This window comes from Podarcis cretensis (genome assembly GCF_951804945.1).
Source record: "Podarcis cretensis genome assembly, chromosome: 2".
Taxonomy (NCBI): Eukaryota; Metazoa; Chordata; class Lepidosauria; order Squamata; family Lacertidae; genus Podarcis; species Podarcis cretensis.
Window position 1 is genome coordinate 97,878,728 of NC_137171.1, and position 13,415 is coordinate 97,892,142.

The 13,415-nt window shown below is 40.7% G+C and overlaps 1 protein-coding gene across 15 annotated transcripts in view; it reads left to right on the forward strand.

Annotated features, from left to right (window-relative positions):
- FOXP1 (forkhead box P1) overlaps positions 1 to 13,415 on the forward strand; it is a 549,153-nt gene that overhangs the window by 223,932 nt on the left and 311,806 nt on the right. Inside the window, exon 1 of one of the 15 annotated variants that reach the window (XM_079962013.1) lies at positions 1,257 to 1,339. The exons of 13 other annotated variants lie outside the window; for them this stretch is intronic. The gene's annotated coding sequence lies outside the window, so the exon portion shown is untranslated. Of the gene's footprint in view, positions 1 to 1,256; positions 1,340 to 13,415 lie in introns of those variants that run through there. One more of the 15 variants, XM_079962014.1, reaches the window with a different exon arrangement.

Sequence of the window (13,415 nt, forward strand, 5' to 3'; positions counted from 1 at the left end):
TTCTCAGGAGAGGAGTAGAAACTTGCGCACTGCCCTGAAGTCTTTCTGATCCTCCCGCCTCCCCTTCCCCATCTACGTCCTCAGCTATTTTGCAGCCAGGCAATCCCCTTCCAGCGTTGCCTGCAGAAGTAGAGTAACTCTGGCATGTACATTCCCCAGTGGGAGAACTTGTGTGGATGGTAATTTTAATGAGACCTGATTTAAACAGTAGAATGGGTCCATAAACCTAATACAAATAGACTTTCAAAAGCCTTTTCTACTTGTCAGGTACTTTGCTTCTCCACAAATGGGAAAGAAGCATTCATAGACTGAAATAACAAAATCATAATATCCTCGGAAGAACTTGACTAAACTTCTTCAAGAGGGAAGATAAACCAGCTGAAGTCTGGAGCAGGGAGGGAAGTCCACTGCAGGAAGTCTCCAGAATGAAAAGGTTGGTTTACATAAATACCTGCGTGGTGTTTGCAGAGGATTCTGTGTTCTGCTCATGTGAAAATACACTGTTCAGTCCTTCTGCATGTTTCCAGAGAGCAGAACACACTTTGAATTGCCTGCTGCACCAGGTAGTAGGGGGATATACAGTATGCAACTCTGTACCGAAAAACACCCCAAGGAAAATTTGCCAAAGCAGTGCATAATTTGCATTAAATTTTAATGCTGCTTCAAACGTGCCTCCACATTTTTGTGCTGCTTGTGTTTGTGTACCAGTATTTATGTGTGTCTGTTGCAGAATGAAGAAGAAAGTTTTGATGCGTAGAATAATGCATCGAGGACTGTGTGGAATGGTAAAATTCCATGCTATCCATTTTCACTGCTTCGCGACATGGAATGATCTTTCTTTCTCCTCTTGATTGGAAAGCCTGTGGCAGGTGGCTTGCAAATTTGAGAAATGTTGTACACATCTTTTCATAAAAGTACAAAGTAAAAATCTTACACCAACAGCAACATTAGCAAACACCAACTAAAAAAAATAAAAATCTAATACAGTTCTGTTCTGCATCCCACCCTCCTGGTCATGCTGAGACAGATATATTTGGCTGTTGTAATCTAAATGTAGGAAACAGGATGGAAAATTCCATCTTGCACACTCTTGTCCGTTTTACGTACTTAGAGAATGAAAAACTTAAAGCAGAGGTGCGAAACCATTCTGGCAGGTCTAACTTCAGCAGATGGGTAGGACAGCCCACTTGTCAATCATATGACACCATTATGATGTCACATTGACAGGTGGGTTGTCCCACCCACCCACTAACATCCTTTGTGTGCAGTTCCCAAGTACCCAACAACCAGCTGGCTATCAGGTGCTTGAGAACCACAGTGCAAGGGGCTTTTCAAGAAGGTAAAGGTAAAGGACCCCTGACAGTTAAGTCCAGGCGCAAACGACTCTGGGGTTGTAGCGCTCATCTTGCTTTACTGGCCGAGGGAGCCGACGTTTGTCCGCAGACAGTTTTTCCGGGTCATGTGGCCAGCATGACTAAGCCGCTTCTGGCGAAACCAGAGCAGTGCACAGAAATGCTGTTTACCTTCCTGCAGCAGCAGTACCTATTTATCTACTTGCACTTTGATGTGCTTTCGAACTGTTAGGTTGGCAAGAGCAGGTACCGAGCAACGGGAGCTCATCCTGTCGTGGGGATTTGAACCGCCGACCTTCCAATCGGCAAGCCCTAGGCTCAGTGGTTTAGACCACAGTGCCACCCGCGTCTCGCAAGGGGCTTTGGAAAGTTCCAAATACAGAGCTGGAAAGGCGCTTCTTTCTCCCCTCCTTATCAGATGATAGGAAGGGGAGAAAGATTTTGCGAAGATCAGCTGCAAGCACTACTTAAAGCAGTGTTTCCCAACCTTGTGCCTCTAGCTGTTTTTGAACTACAACTCCCAGCATCCCTGACTAGCAAGACCAGTGGCAAGGGATGATGGGAATTGTAGTCCAAAAACAGCTGGAGGCACAAGGTTGGGAAACACTGACTTAAAGGATGTGAACACCCAGAGTGGGAGACATGTTACCTGAAACTTGCCGGGCGCAGACTGTATGGTGTTCTAAAGGTCTCAAACACTATCCATACTCGGTCTCAAAAAAACAAAGTAGCAGTCAGTACAATCTATGATGAATTGGTTGCATATGTGCTTAACTTCCCCATTCCCTCTATAAGAATGAGGCATGGTTTAAATGCATTTCAGGAGAGCAGGCAATTAAGTGTTTCTTAATGGTGTACAGTAGTTAAAAATTAAAAATTAAGAATTTAATCTTATTTCTGTTGCAATAATTTTGGATCTGTTAGTAATATTTCGCCCTATGTATTGCATATTGGAATAATTAAAAGTTGGGCTGTATTTTGTGATTCTCCTATTCCTTTGGGTCAGCAGCCATAGGATTTGTAAACATACTCTTGCATGGTAACTGGCAAAACTGAGGCCATCATGAGCTCTTTTCTGTGCTATCGCAGACAAGAATGTGGAACAGTGCAAGTTAGTAAGAAATTGCACAGTGGAATTCCAGAGAACATTGTTTTAAAAAGGTGGTAATGTTCACATAACATTCATAATGCTTTGTTTTAACTTTGTTCAAAGTTCTAGTTACAGGTAGGTAGCCGTGTTGGTCTGCCGTAGTCGAAACAAAATAAAAAAAATCCTTCCAGTAGCGCCTTAGAGACCAACTAAGTTAGTTATTGGTATGAGCTTTCGTGTGCATGCACACTTATTAGCAGTGTTGAGCTAGTGTTGAGTTTTTTCACTGGCGCCTGTCAAGATGGCAGCCTTTTCTGTAGTGGTAAAGCATCTGATTTAGCTCAGTCCTGGGATTCAGCCATGGCAATGGCATAAATGTAAAGAGTAGGGGGAAAGTTTATTTGCATTTTTTTTAATCCCACAAGATAGGCTAAATGATTTTGCACTTTGAGTGGAATCAGATCATTGCACTTAGCTGTGCATTTATTATATAAATTTGCCCTCCCACTCAAGTGTTAAGTATGTATTATGGAACCTCACAGCCCATCTGAGTGCTTGCAGTGTGCAAATATTTTTTAAATTTTGTAATTAAATAGGAGTTGGGCAGCAGTGTCCACTAAAGTGATTTATTAATTGAATGACTTGATTAAATTTCATGTTGTTTTAGTTTATACAGCAAGGGCATGCATCTTTGGCATCACTGGGGATTCCTCGCGAGGCTGTCAGCAGTAGTTCAGAGGTCCTCTATAAGAAATCTTTAGCACCCAATTAAATATTAACCAAGAAGATGTGCCTTGCTCTTTCCCTTGTTGAAACCAAGTTTTGACATCTGAGGCTGGTGATAAAAATTTGCTCAGCAGAATCATTTTCTGTGCACTCTATTTATCACTAGCTTATTTCTAAATTAATCATACTAAAAAATTTCCCATGTAATTGTGCTGGGGTTCAGTGCTGTATGAAGTATGTAAATAAAAAATGCCCTTTTAATTTCGTGTTAAGTATGCCTCACCACTGCTACAGCCGTGCTGTATCTGTTTCCTCAGAATGTCATTTTAAAGGTATTGTGGTTTCCGAGCAGCAGCTGTGATTGAAAAGTATGTAAACTAATCTGTTCTTGCTCATGTCATTTTTATATTCTTGTGTCAGTACACCAGAAGGCTGCTTTAAATTTGTCTTTCACTGTGTATTAGTTCTTGAGTCGTCCCCCCTTCCCCCCCCCCTTAGTGCATATACTCTATTCTTTGCTACGCACGGCAATTCTATGCCAAAGTAAATGGCTACTCATGAAAAGCTCCTGAAATAGTTCTTGCTTGATTACTGTACAATATTATGTTTATTTTCATGGATAATTTTTTATTACCTTTCCATGAAAGTATGATTATCCTGCACAGTATCCATATTGCAGAAAGAAACAATCGAGCACATTGCATTTATTAGTATAAAACGCAATAACTTTGTATGATCGTTTTTCCAAGGGGGTCGAAAAGAGGGGTAAGGATTTTAAAGCAAACTTTAAGGCATATCCTGTATGCTGTTTCTTTAAAAAAAACCACTTTGCTTAATTTTGAACTATGATTAACTATTTTTATATAAAAAACAATCTGACTCTAAATGGCCAATCACTGAAAATTAAAAGAGGTTGTGGCCAATAATTTAATCATACTACGTTTTATACCTAATCTTGTCTCCATATGACATAATATTTGCTGCAGACACTTGTTGTGGAACAAAATGTTTAAAAGTAGAAACTGTGTTATAAAGGGAAAGTGTACAGTACGCTGCTTTGAGATGGAGCGGGAGCATTTAGCATGACCTTTGATCTATGTACCTATGTGCCTTAATCCCATCATGCCAGCATTTTTTCCAGTTTAGTGCTTAGATTGCTATGACTCCTTGTTCAGACATTTTAGGGAATCAGTTATCTGGCACAGAGCTGTACCTGCCTGAGGAGCATTGAAATATTTATTTATTTTACTGGTTTTCTTACTTGCCTTTCACTATAGAGTCTCAACATGGTTTACAATAAAACAATAGTATGATATTAAAATCAGTGCTATGTTTGAAACATGATGGACTGGAGGTTAGGTGAACGCTGCCATGCCATCAAGTAATGATTTTAAAGGGCCAGTGTCAGGGTGTTCATTACAGTGGTACCTCGGGTTACATACGCTTTAGGTTACAGACTCCGCTAACCCAGAAATAGTACCTCGGACTGAAACCCAGATCTGGCACTGATCAGCTTCCCCTAAATTAAATTGTTGCTATGGTTCTTGGAAAAGATAGCACGGTGGTACCTTGGTTTACGAACTTAATCTGTTCCGGAGGTCCGTTCTTAAACCAAGGCATGCTTTCCCTGTAGCAGCGGGGGACTCAATTTACAAATGGAACACACTCAACAGGAAGCGAAACATGTTCTGCTTCCAAGGCAAAGTTCACAAACCAAAATACCTCCTTCCAGGTTTGCAGCATTCTTAATCCAAGTTGTCCATAAACTAAGCTGTTCTTAAACCAAGGTATCACTATAGTATTTTTATTGCAAGCAAAAGATAGTGAAAGTGAAAGTCTCTTTTTATATGTGGAGTGGAAATGGTTTTATTCTATTTTCGACAAATTTGTCAGGGTGCGCAGCTAATACTTGCAATTGAACTGATGCTACTTTAAAAATACAGCAGTTGAACACACCCCTTTACCCTTGGACCCTGAAAGAATTCTGTTTTGTGAATAATTGGTGAATTGTGTCCAAGTCTGAATCGTATACAGTAGTACCTCTGGCTGAGAACGGGATCCATTCTGGAGGCCCGTTCGCAACATGAAAAGAGCGCAACCTGCAGTGGTGTGTCTGCACATGTGCAGGTTGCGATTTGTCGCTTCTGTGCATGCGTGTGACGTCATTTTGCGCTTCTGCGCATGCGCGAGCGGCGAAACCCGGAAGTAACCCTTTCCTGTACTTCCGGGTCGCTGCAGGACGTAACCTGAAAGAACGTAACATAAAGTGGACGTAACATGAGGTATGGCTCTATAGTTATTTCTGTATGGAAAATGTGTTTCCCTCTTATGTAGACCAGGTATATATATGTTCATTTACCACCTAGTCCTTAAGTTCATGGGCAACAACTGTTCTTACAGTCTTAGAAGTGAAAAGAAAACTCATGTCAAAGGCAAACTGAGACGTGTATAAATGAAAACAATTATTAGAGTGTTCTTGCTCCCATCTGAGTAATGCAAAGGAAGGCATTGCTCTAACCAGGCCAAATAATTTGGTTTCCAAAGAAAACAGTTGAACTCCAAGTCTTCTTTTACCAGTTGATGAAGAAAATGGTTTATTTTTATTTTATTTTATTTTATTGTTCTTTATACACTGACAAAGATATATACTTACCCACATGTATCTGGTATTATCAGTATTTGAATATGAAATGAGAAATTGAAACCTCCCAAATTTGGAGATTAATGAGAGAGGGATCTGTGTGTGTGTGTGTGTGTGTGTGTGTGTGTATGTGAGAGAGAGAGAGAGAGAAAGAAAGAAAGAGCTGGAACCTGGTCTAAAACAACCATATCAAAAGCGCATGGAATATACCAACGCACCAGATGCTATAGCTACAATAAGATCTTAAGCTTGCTGTCTGGCTCCAACTGTGCTGACCTATGCCTTGCAACGAGCATTATATTTTTGTGCTTGCCAAATGGTGGCCATACACCAAAACAGACTTAAGCAGTTAGCAGATTCTTCTACCCAGTGACTAGCCTCACTGTGTGTGTCCTATACATACCGTAACTGCAGTTAGATCCGAACCAGAGGAATCTTCTAAGCCTTAAGGGCTTGAATTGTGCTTTATTATCCAAAGAAGCTTCTGTTTGGTTGCTTATTACCCTACCTACTAGTTTCCCTTCACACTTTTCATTAGGAGTTGGCTGAACATGCTGCTGTTTATCATTAATATGCTGTTTACCAGGAAGAGGCAGTCTCAGAAGTCATGGGCTGAGATCCAGAGATCTCGGTGGAAAGCATTTGTGTTTGCACATGGGGTGGGGTTGCCAGTTTTCCTTTCTGAGCATTGTATCAAATGCTCTGGAGGCCCTGTGATCCAGAGACATATTTTCAGGCAGTGTTAGGGACTACAGTAGTGGAAGAGTAGATAAAAGCCCTGGTATACATACAGAATACTGGTGTACTGGTGTACACTTAAAGGACAGGTGGTTTTTATTTGATGCCATTTTTAGTTCATGCTATCCTACTATGAAGAAAGCTCACTGCAGACAAAAGGAAGACATACATCCCACTGTTAATAATAGTTTATGCATCATATATTATTGCAGAAGGAAGTTCACTGCAAGCTAAAGCAAGATAATAATCTGGTTAAACATATAGGCTGCAACTATGTTATTGATTGAAAAGCAGTCTAAGTTTATTGTTGCAGCAGAGAGGAATGCTATTTTACATGTTGGCAAATGTGATGAGCTGAATAAAATTTTGCAGCTATTATTAAAATATGTAGGGAGCTTTTAGTCTTCTTGCATTCAAATCATTACACACCTTGCAGCAAACTATAGTTTCTGGTGTTGGCTTATTTTTTAGTTCCTCATTCAAACAAAATTATAAACTCCTGTTACTTTAAAAGTGGAAGAGGATGCTTCCTGTCTCATTATCATGGCCACACTCCAGAGGAAGAGGGTGTGAACAAGCTTGATCATACAGTACTAAGCTATAGTTTTGCATTATGTCTGAACTGAGTCATTGCAATTTTCAGCTTTCTGAAAGTGGCAAAAAGAAGGTTAAAAAGAGGACTAAAATAGAGCCACCAAAGGAGGGGATTTAATAAAGATTAAAGCTGTGTTCTGTACAAATTTTCACAAGACCACCTTAATACATGAAAGTCGACATATTTTTTTTAATTGCCTGCTAGTTGAACAGACTTTAGGCATACGTTGGAACCCTAACCAGACACAAACTGAAAGGTAATACGTATTTTGATGGAAGTCTTAATGTCTCTTTGATCATACAGTGGCAAATAAAAGCATTTGTTTGTAAGACAAGTGTCATGCATCCTGGGGACATTGTATGGTAAGCCTTTTCTTTCCACTAATATACAATGATTCTGATATTGCCCATGAAACATGATTAAATATGGGCAAGATGTTTATGGGGGGGGGGAATACCCAACATGTGGAACATGAAAGCAGTGCCAACAGGTAAGTATAATGATAGAACAATCATGTGAGCCAGTGTGGTGTAGTGGTTAAGAGCGGTAGACTTGTAATCTGGGGAACCGGGTTCATGTCTCTGCTCCTCCACATGCAGCTGCTGGGTGACCTTAGGCTAGTCACACTTCTTTGAAGTCTCTCAGCCCCACTCACCTCACAGAGTGTTTGTTGTGGGGAAGGAAGGGAAAGGAGAATGTTAGCTGCTTTGAGACTCCTGAAGGGGAGTGAAAGGCAGGATATCAAATCCAAACTCTTCTTTTTCATATTTTCCTAGATGAATTGTCTTAATCACTTTTTGGAGTGCTGTGACTTCTGTGGATACTTTTACTTTGGCAGGAGAATTGTCCTAACGTTTGTCCATAGTCCAATGTACAGATGCAGCAATTGGGGGTTGCAATGCCACCTTTGCTTGAAGGGGAAGGAGGAATGGATTTTACGCGGATTGACTTGGAAAAATTACCCCAAGGTCTTTTGTTTTCTTCAGAAGATCTAGAGTTATTTCCGAGTTATTCTGAGGAAGGCTTATTTTAGCTTGTCAGTCTCTCTCCCTGTGTTGCTTTCTCTGGAATTGTTCCTTTTGTTTATACATTAACTCTTGACATTTAAGATGTTGGTTAGTTATGTTATGTAAGGCAAATAGCAACTTGTTTATAATCCTGTAGTGCTCTAAACTTCAGATTAAATATGGAAATGCATGAAAGATGTTTATAACAAAATCCACACTCCACTTCCCTCCCTCACCTGTGTCATCTGGCAGCAGTCATTCATTCCATCAGGAAGAGAAGGGAAGCTGGACCACTCCATTGGTTCTACTGAAACACAAGAACCTTTGGTTCCTCCTCTCTCTGAATTGTTTCCATTCCAGCTGCTTGTTATAAGAACTTTGTAACTAAAACTAGGGTCTCAGTTTGTTTGTTTTTCCTCCTCCCTCCCAAACTCTTTTCCTTTTGTGACGTCTCTTTAGATTGTAAGCTTTAGGACAGTGTTTGTCTTATTATTGATCTTTGTAAGCCACTCTGGAAGGCTTTTTCAGCCGTAGGGCGAGGTGAAAATTCTTCAAATAGAGAAACACTTGGGTTTGTAATGGTTTAGTTCACTAAGATTAAGTTGGTTTTTAAGTTCAGGTACTTCAGGTTTTTTTTTACCAAACTGCGGGAGGCAGTGGAAGACAGGAGTGCCTGGTGTGCTCTGGTTCATGGGGTCATGAAGAGTCGGACACGACTAAACGACTAAACAACAACAACACTTCAGTTTTACTCAGTTGCACATGAGGTGGATAACTTTCAGTAAACTCTTCTGTCACCTATGAGTATGGGGATGGGAAAGAGGTAACTAATTCTATCTGCCCACCCTGATCCCTGGCAGCTCCACCAGCCCGGGCATGTTTAATTATAGCAGAAACATGGGGGAGAGTGAGGAACCTTGAGGCCAATTTTTGGGCATCCAACGCATAGATCTATAAAAGGATATCACTGCCTTTGCTTGCTGCTTGGATTGCTACTGTTTGTGGGGGCCGAATGACGGGTGCTCATCAGTGAGAGTATAAAGTCCCAAGAAAGATGTTTCAATTTGATCCCATTCTCACAGTGAGAACTTGACCTAGGGGACAAGCAGCCCTTGTGTGAGTAGGGTTTGCTGAGTATCAGCACACATATTAGAGAAGCATAGAATAGTAGAGTTGGAAGGGACCTTGAGGGTCATCTAGTCCAACCTTTGTGACCCAGGAATCTCAACTGAAGCATCCTTGACAGATGACCATCCAACCTCTGCTTAAAACCTCCAAGGAAGGAGAGTCTTGATTTGTTGGTCGGCATAGTTTAATAAACTGAGCAAAGTAAGTGAGTGATAGTGAGGTACTGGGGGGATGTAGTGGATTTTAGACTGCTTTTAAGCTTCAGTTTTGTCAGCATTGTTTTACAGATTATAATTACATTTAAATTGATTGTGGATTTCTTAATTATTATATACGACTTGGTAGGGTCATCTCACCATGGCCCAGACATTATAATTGTGATATTTTTTGCTGTAATTGTGATGTTCTGTTGTTACGTTTATTGCTGCTGTTGCTATATATCATTTGTAAGTCACTTTGGGATTTACTCAAATGGAAAACAGCATAGAAATATAATCAGTCAGTCAATTCCGCTCCTGAAAAGCAGCATCCGATGTAAAACCAGGCTCACTCTTGCATCTGTCTTCTTTTCATCCTATATGACACAAAACTAGAGCCATGAAGAAGCCAAAGTTTTGTCTGGTATATTGCACCAAATACAGAGTGTTAATATGGGTATTTTTTTAAACCGCAAGTACATTTTTGTGGTTTCACAACTCTTAGTGTGAATGGTTAGGAAAAATAGAACTGATAACCCCAGAGGCAGAAATATTTTTCCCCTTTTATGATATTTATTATTATGCAAAGATGTTCTCTGGTGGCTGCCTATTAAAACTGTCTGTCTATCTGGCAAGAAGCATATTATTTGGTTGGGTGCCATCACTGTGGGCTAGTGAAGGATATGGGGATACGTTTGGGGAATTATCCACTAAGCATGTGCTTAGCCAGATAGTTCTGTTACATGTCATTTGTTTTCCTCTTTGTTGCTTAAATGAGTTGTAGAATTTTACCCTATGCCAGCCTTTCTTAACCTGTGTGTCCCCAGATGTTGTTGAACTACAACTCCCATCACCTCTAGCTAGCAAGGCCAGAGCTCAGGGATGATGGGAGTTGTAGTCCAACATCTGGGGACCCACAGGTTGAGAACCGCTGCATGCAAATCCAGTGCCCTTGAACATCACAACAAACCATGGTTTATCATAATAGGAACAAACCTAACCCCCGACTGGTCCACATACTCCTCCAGCTGGGTTAATTCCTGTCACGGTGTCCAAATGCAGCCTGTGTGTGTTACAGGTTGTATTATAGGTTGTGTTAAGGACATACACCACATCCCAGTAGAACTTACAGAGCTTTATTCATGAAATAACTATTAATATTTAGGTGTTAGCTGATTGGCACAGATTTGTTTCTATTTTTTTCCTTTGAGGGCCATACTGATCAGAATTTTTTAATATAAATTATGTTATTATTAATAATAAGGCAAAGAAAAACAACAGGTTTTTAACAGTATTTTGTAAAACGAGAATTTAGAGGGATGCTGTGTGTCAGGCTAATTTGTCTGTGCATAGTTGGATAAACTAATTATTTCCATCCGTTACAAAGCAATAAAAAATAAACCCTTACACTGGTGATTTAGAATGAGCAAGATACCCTTCCGCTGTGTTCTGCTGCCCAATTGGCTCCTTCAGAGTTGACTGCCCCCTTCTGCCTGCTGAAAGTGTGGAAAGGTGGGAGGTATGTTTGCAGTATCCCCTCCCATGGAGGTCAGTGAAAAACCCTGACACGGGCTTCCAAGGGTGGGGAGCGGGCAGGGCTGAACTGGTATGGGATCCATTGGACCCCAGACCAGTCTTGCTGCTGTTGCCTGACAGTATCGGGTCTGATGCAGATGCAATCTCTGCACCAGCCTGGTGAGCAGTTGGGTTGCAGATGCGAAAGTGGCTCTACTGCTTTGCACAACCCAGGTGAAGGAGCGTGTGTGTCCTGGATTGCACCTTTAGTCATACTTTCAATGGGACAAGAGTTAATCTTAAGTCCCATTGATCTCAACCAGTCTCCTCTAATTATGACTAAGCCTAGATCCAACCCATAACTGGTCAGAGTTAGAGGAAATAGTGGACGGTGATGGTTTCAAAATTGTACACTGATATGGCATTTACTGGAGTAGTTTTTCAGCTAAACTTCCAACTTTTAAATATTGCTCGTATTTCCTTTGAAACCATATTATGCTTCATTTCCTGAAAAAGACTAGTGATAGTGAAAGTATGCATGTTTTACTACATATCAGTTTGATTTACCTTGCTGTCCAGTCACGGTGCAGTGTAGACAAAATGCATGTTCTACTATTTGTCATTTCTATTATTTTAATATGCACAGCATTTCGGGTTGTGATTTCACAAAATAACCTTGGTTGTCTAGTTCACTCTTATTCTGACCTTACAGATCAGGAGCTGATATTGAGATGCAAGGACATGTCTTGTTCAGGGACATCTAGTAAGTCATGGTAGATAAGGGCCACAATTCATATACGGTAACTTCTTCAGGTATGTGATTATTCCTCTCATTAGAACAGCAACATTACAACTCAACGTTGAAATTCCCACAGGTTCGAAAGTGATTTCCTATGTGGCCTTGGGGAGAAAGGATGTTTTGTTGCATTGGTATTTGTATACTTTATAAAAAAATAGCTTATAAAGAGAAATGCACTTGTTTGTAGACTTTTAAAACACCATATACATACATACAGCTTATCCAAGTATCCTTGTCTCTTTTCCCACCCTGCTTTAAACAAGTATTATGCAGGAGCAGAATAATCAACTTACATATTGGTTCTAAGTGTAGCATATTTAAGGTTGAGTTTATCCAGATTTACAATACAGTGGTACCTCGGGTTACATACGCTTCAGGTTACATACGCTTCAGGTTACAGACTCCGCTAACCCAGAAATAGTACCTTGGGTTAAGGACTTTGCTTCAGGAAGAGAACAGAAATTGTGCTCCGGCAGCGCAGCAGCAGCAGGAGGCCCCATTAGCTAAAGTGGTGCTTCAGGTTAAGAACAGTTTCAGGTTAAGAATGGACCTCTGGAACGAATTAAGTACTTAACCCAAGGTACCACTGTACTGTACCAGAAATTATTCTTTGAACGCTGCAAAATAATGTCAGTGTAATCCCATGCAACAAGTGTACCTGTTTATTCAAATGCTTAGCTCAACTTTGAGCTATCCTCTAGGCAGCAAGGATGCATTGTAAAGGTTAATTGTAGTTCCGTCCTCATTTCTGCACATGAAATGGTGAAGGGTGTGCTTTCTTGAGAAATATCTTTTTCTAGTTTTCTCACCCAAGTAGTAGAAGCATGTATCTGTATGTGTTGGGAGATGAATTACTCTTCTGCCAGAAGCAGACGTTCCAATTTTGGGCCTGGTTCCACTGGCAAAGTCCCCACTGTAGTTGCTGCCAGCTCATGAATGATGGGATCAGGCCTTTATTTGGAGCTGAGAGCACTTGATGTGGAAACAGGAAATGCACATTTCTAACCTTCTAGAAACGTGTGTTGACTGTTTTCAGTCACAAGTCCATAGTTTCTCCTCCTTCCAAACAATGGTGCCATTGTGCCCATCGTATCTGATTAGTTCTTGAAATGTTTTAGTAACTCTCTCTCAAAACATTATAAGAAGATAATCAGCTGCCTTAGAAGGTCCCCATCTGGAGTATAGAGTACTTTTGCTGAAAGATGTTTTGCCTTTCTGAGATAGCTCTCGCATTTCATCATCTGTTGTGCAGAGATGAAGTGCATATGAAAAGTCAGTGACTCTCAATCCATCTGTTGTTATTATTTTCCACTGATAATTGGCTCGAACAATGAAATGTCTGTGTCTGTAGCCTTTGAAACCATATACCCTGTTTATTTTCTGGAGGTCTCACTCCCCTCCCCCAGTCTCTGTACTGTATGTGTGTGCGCTTCATTTTCCTCTCAAGCATATAGCTAGTGGAGCTTGCATGAAGATGACATCTTTGACTTGGTGCATCAGGATGTGTCACTCAGACATTTGAATCTTGAATCCCCCCCACCCCCCGCCCAGCCCAACAGAGTGCTATGGAGAACAGGCTTAACAGCAGGAAAGACTGTCAGATCCAGAATGCAGTGTTATTCTACCT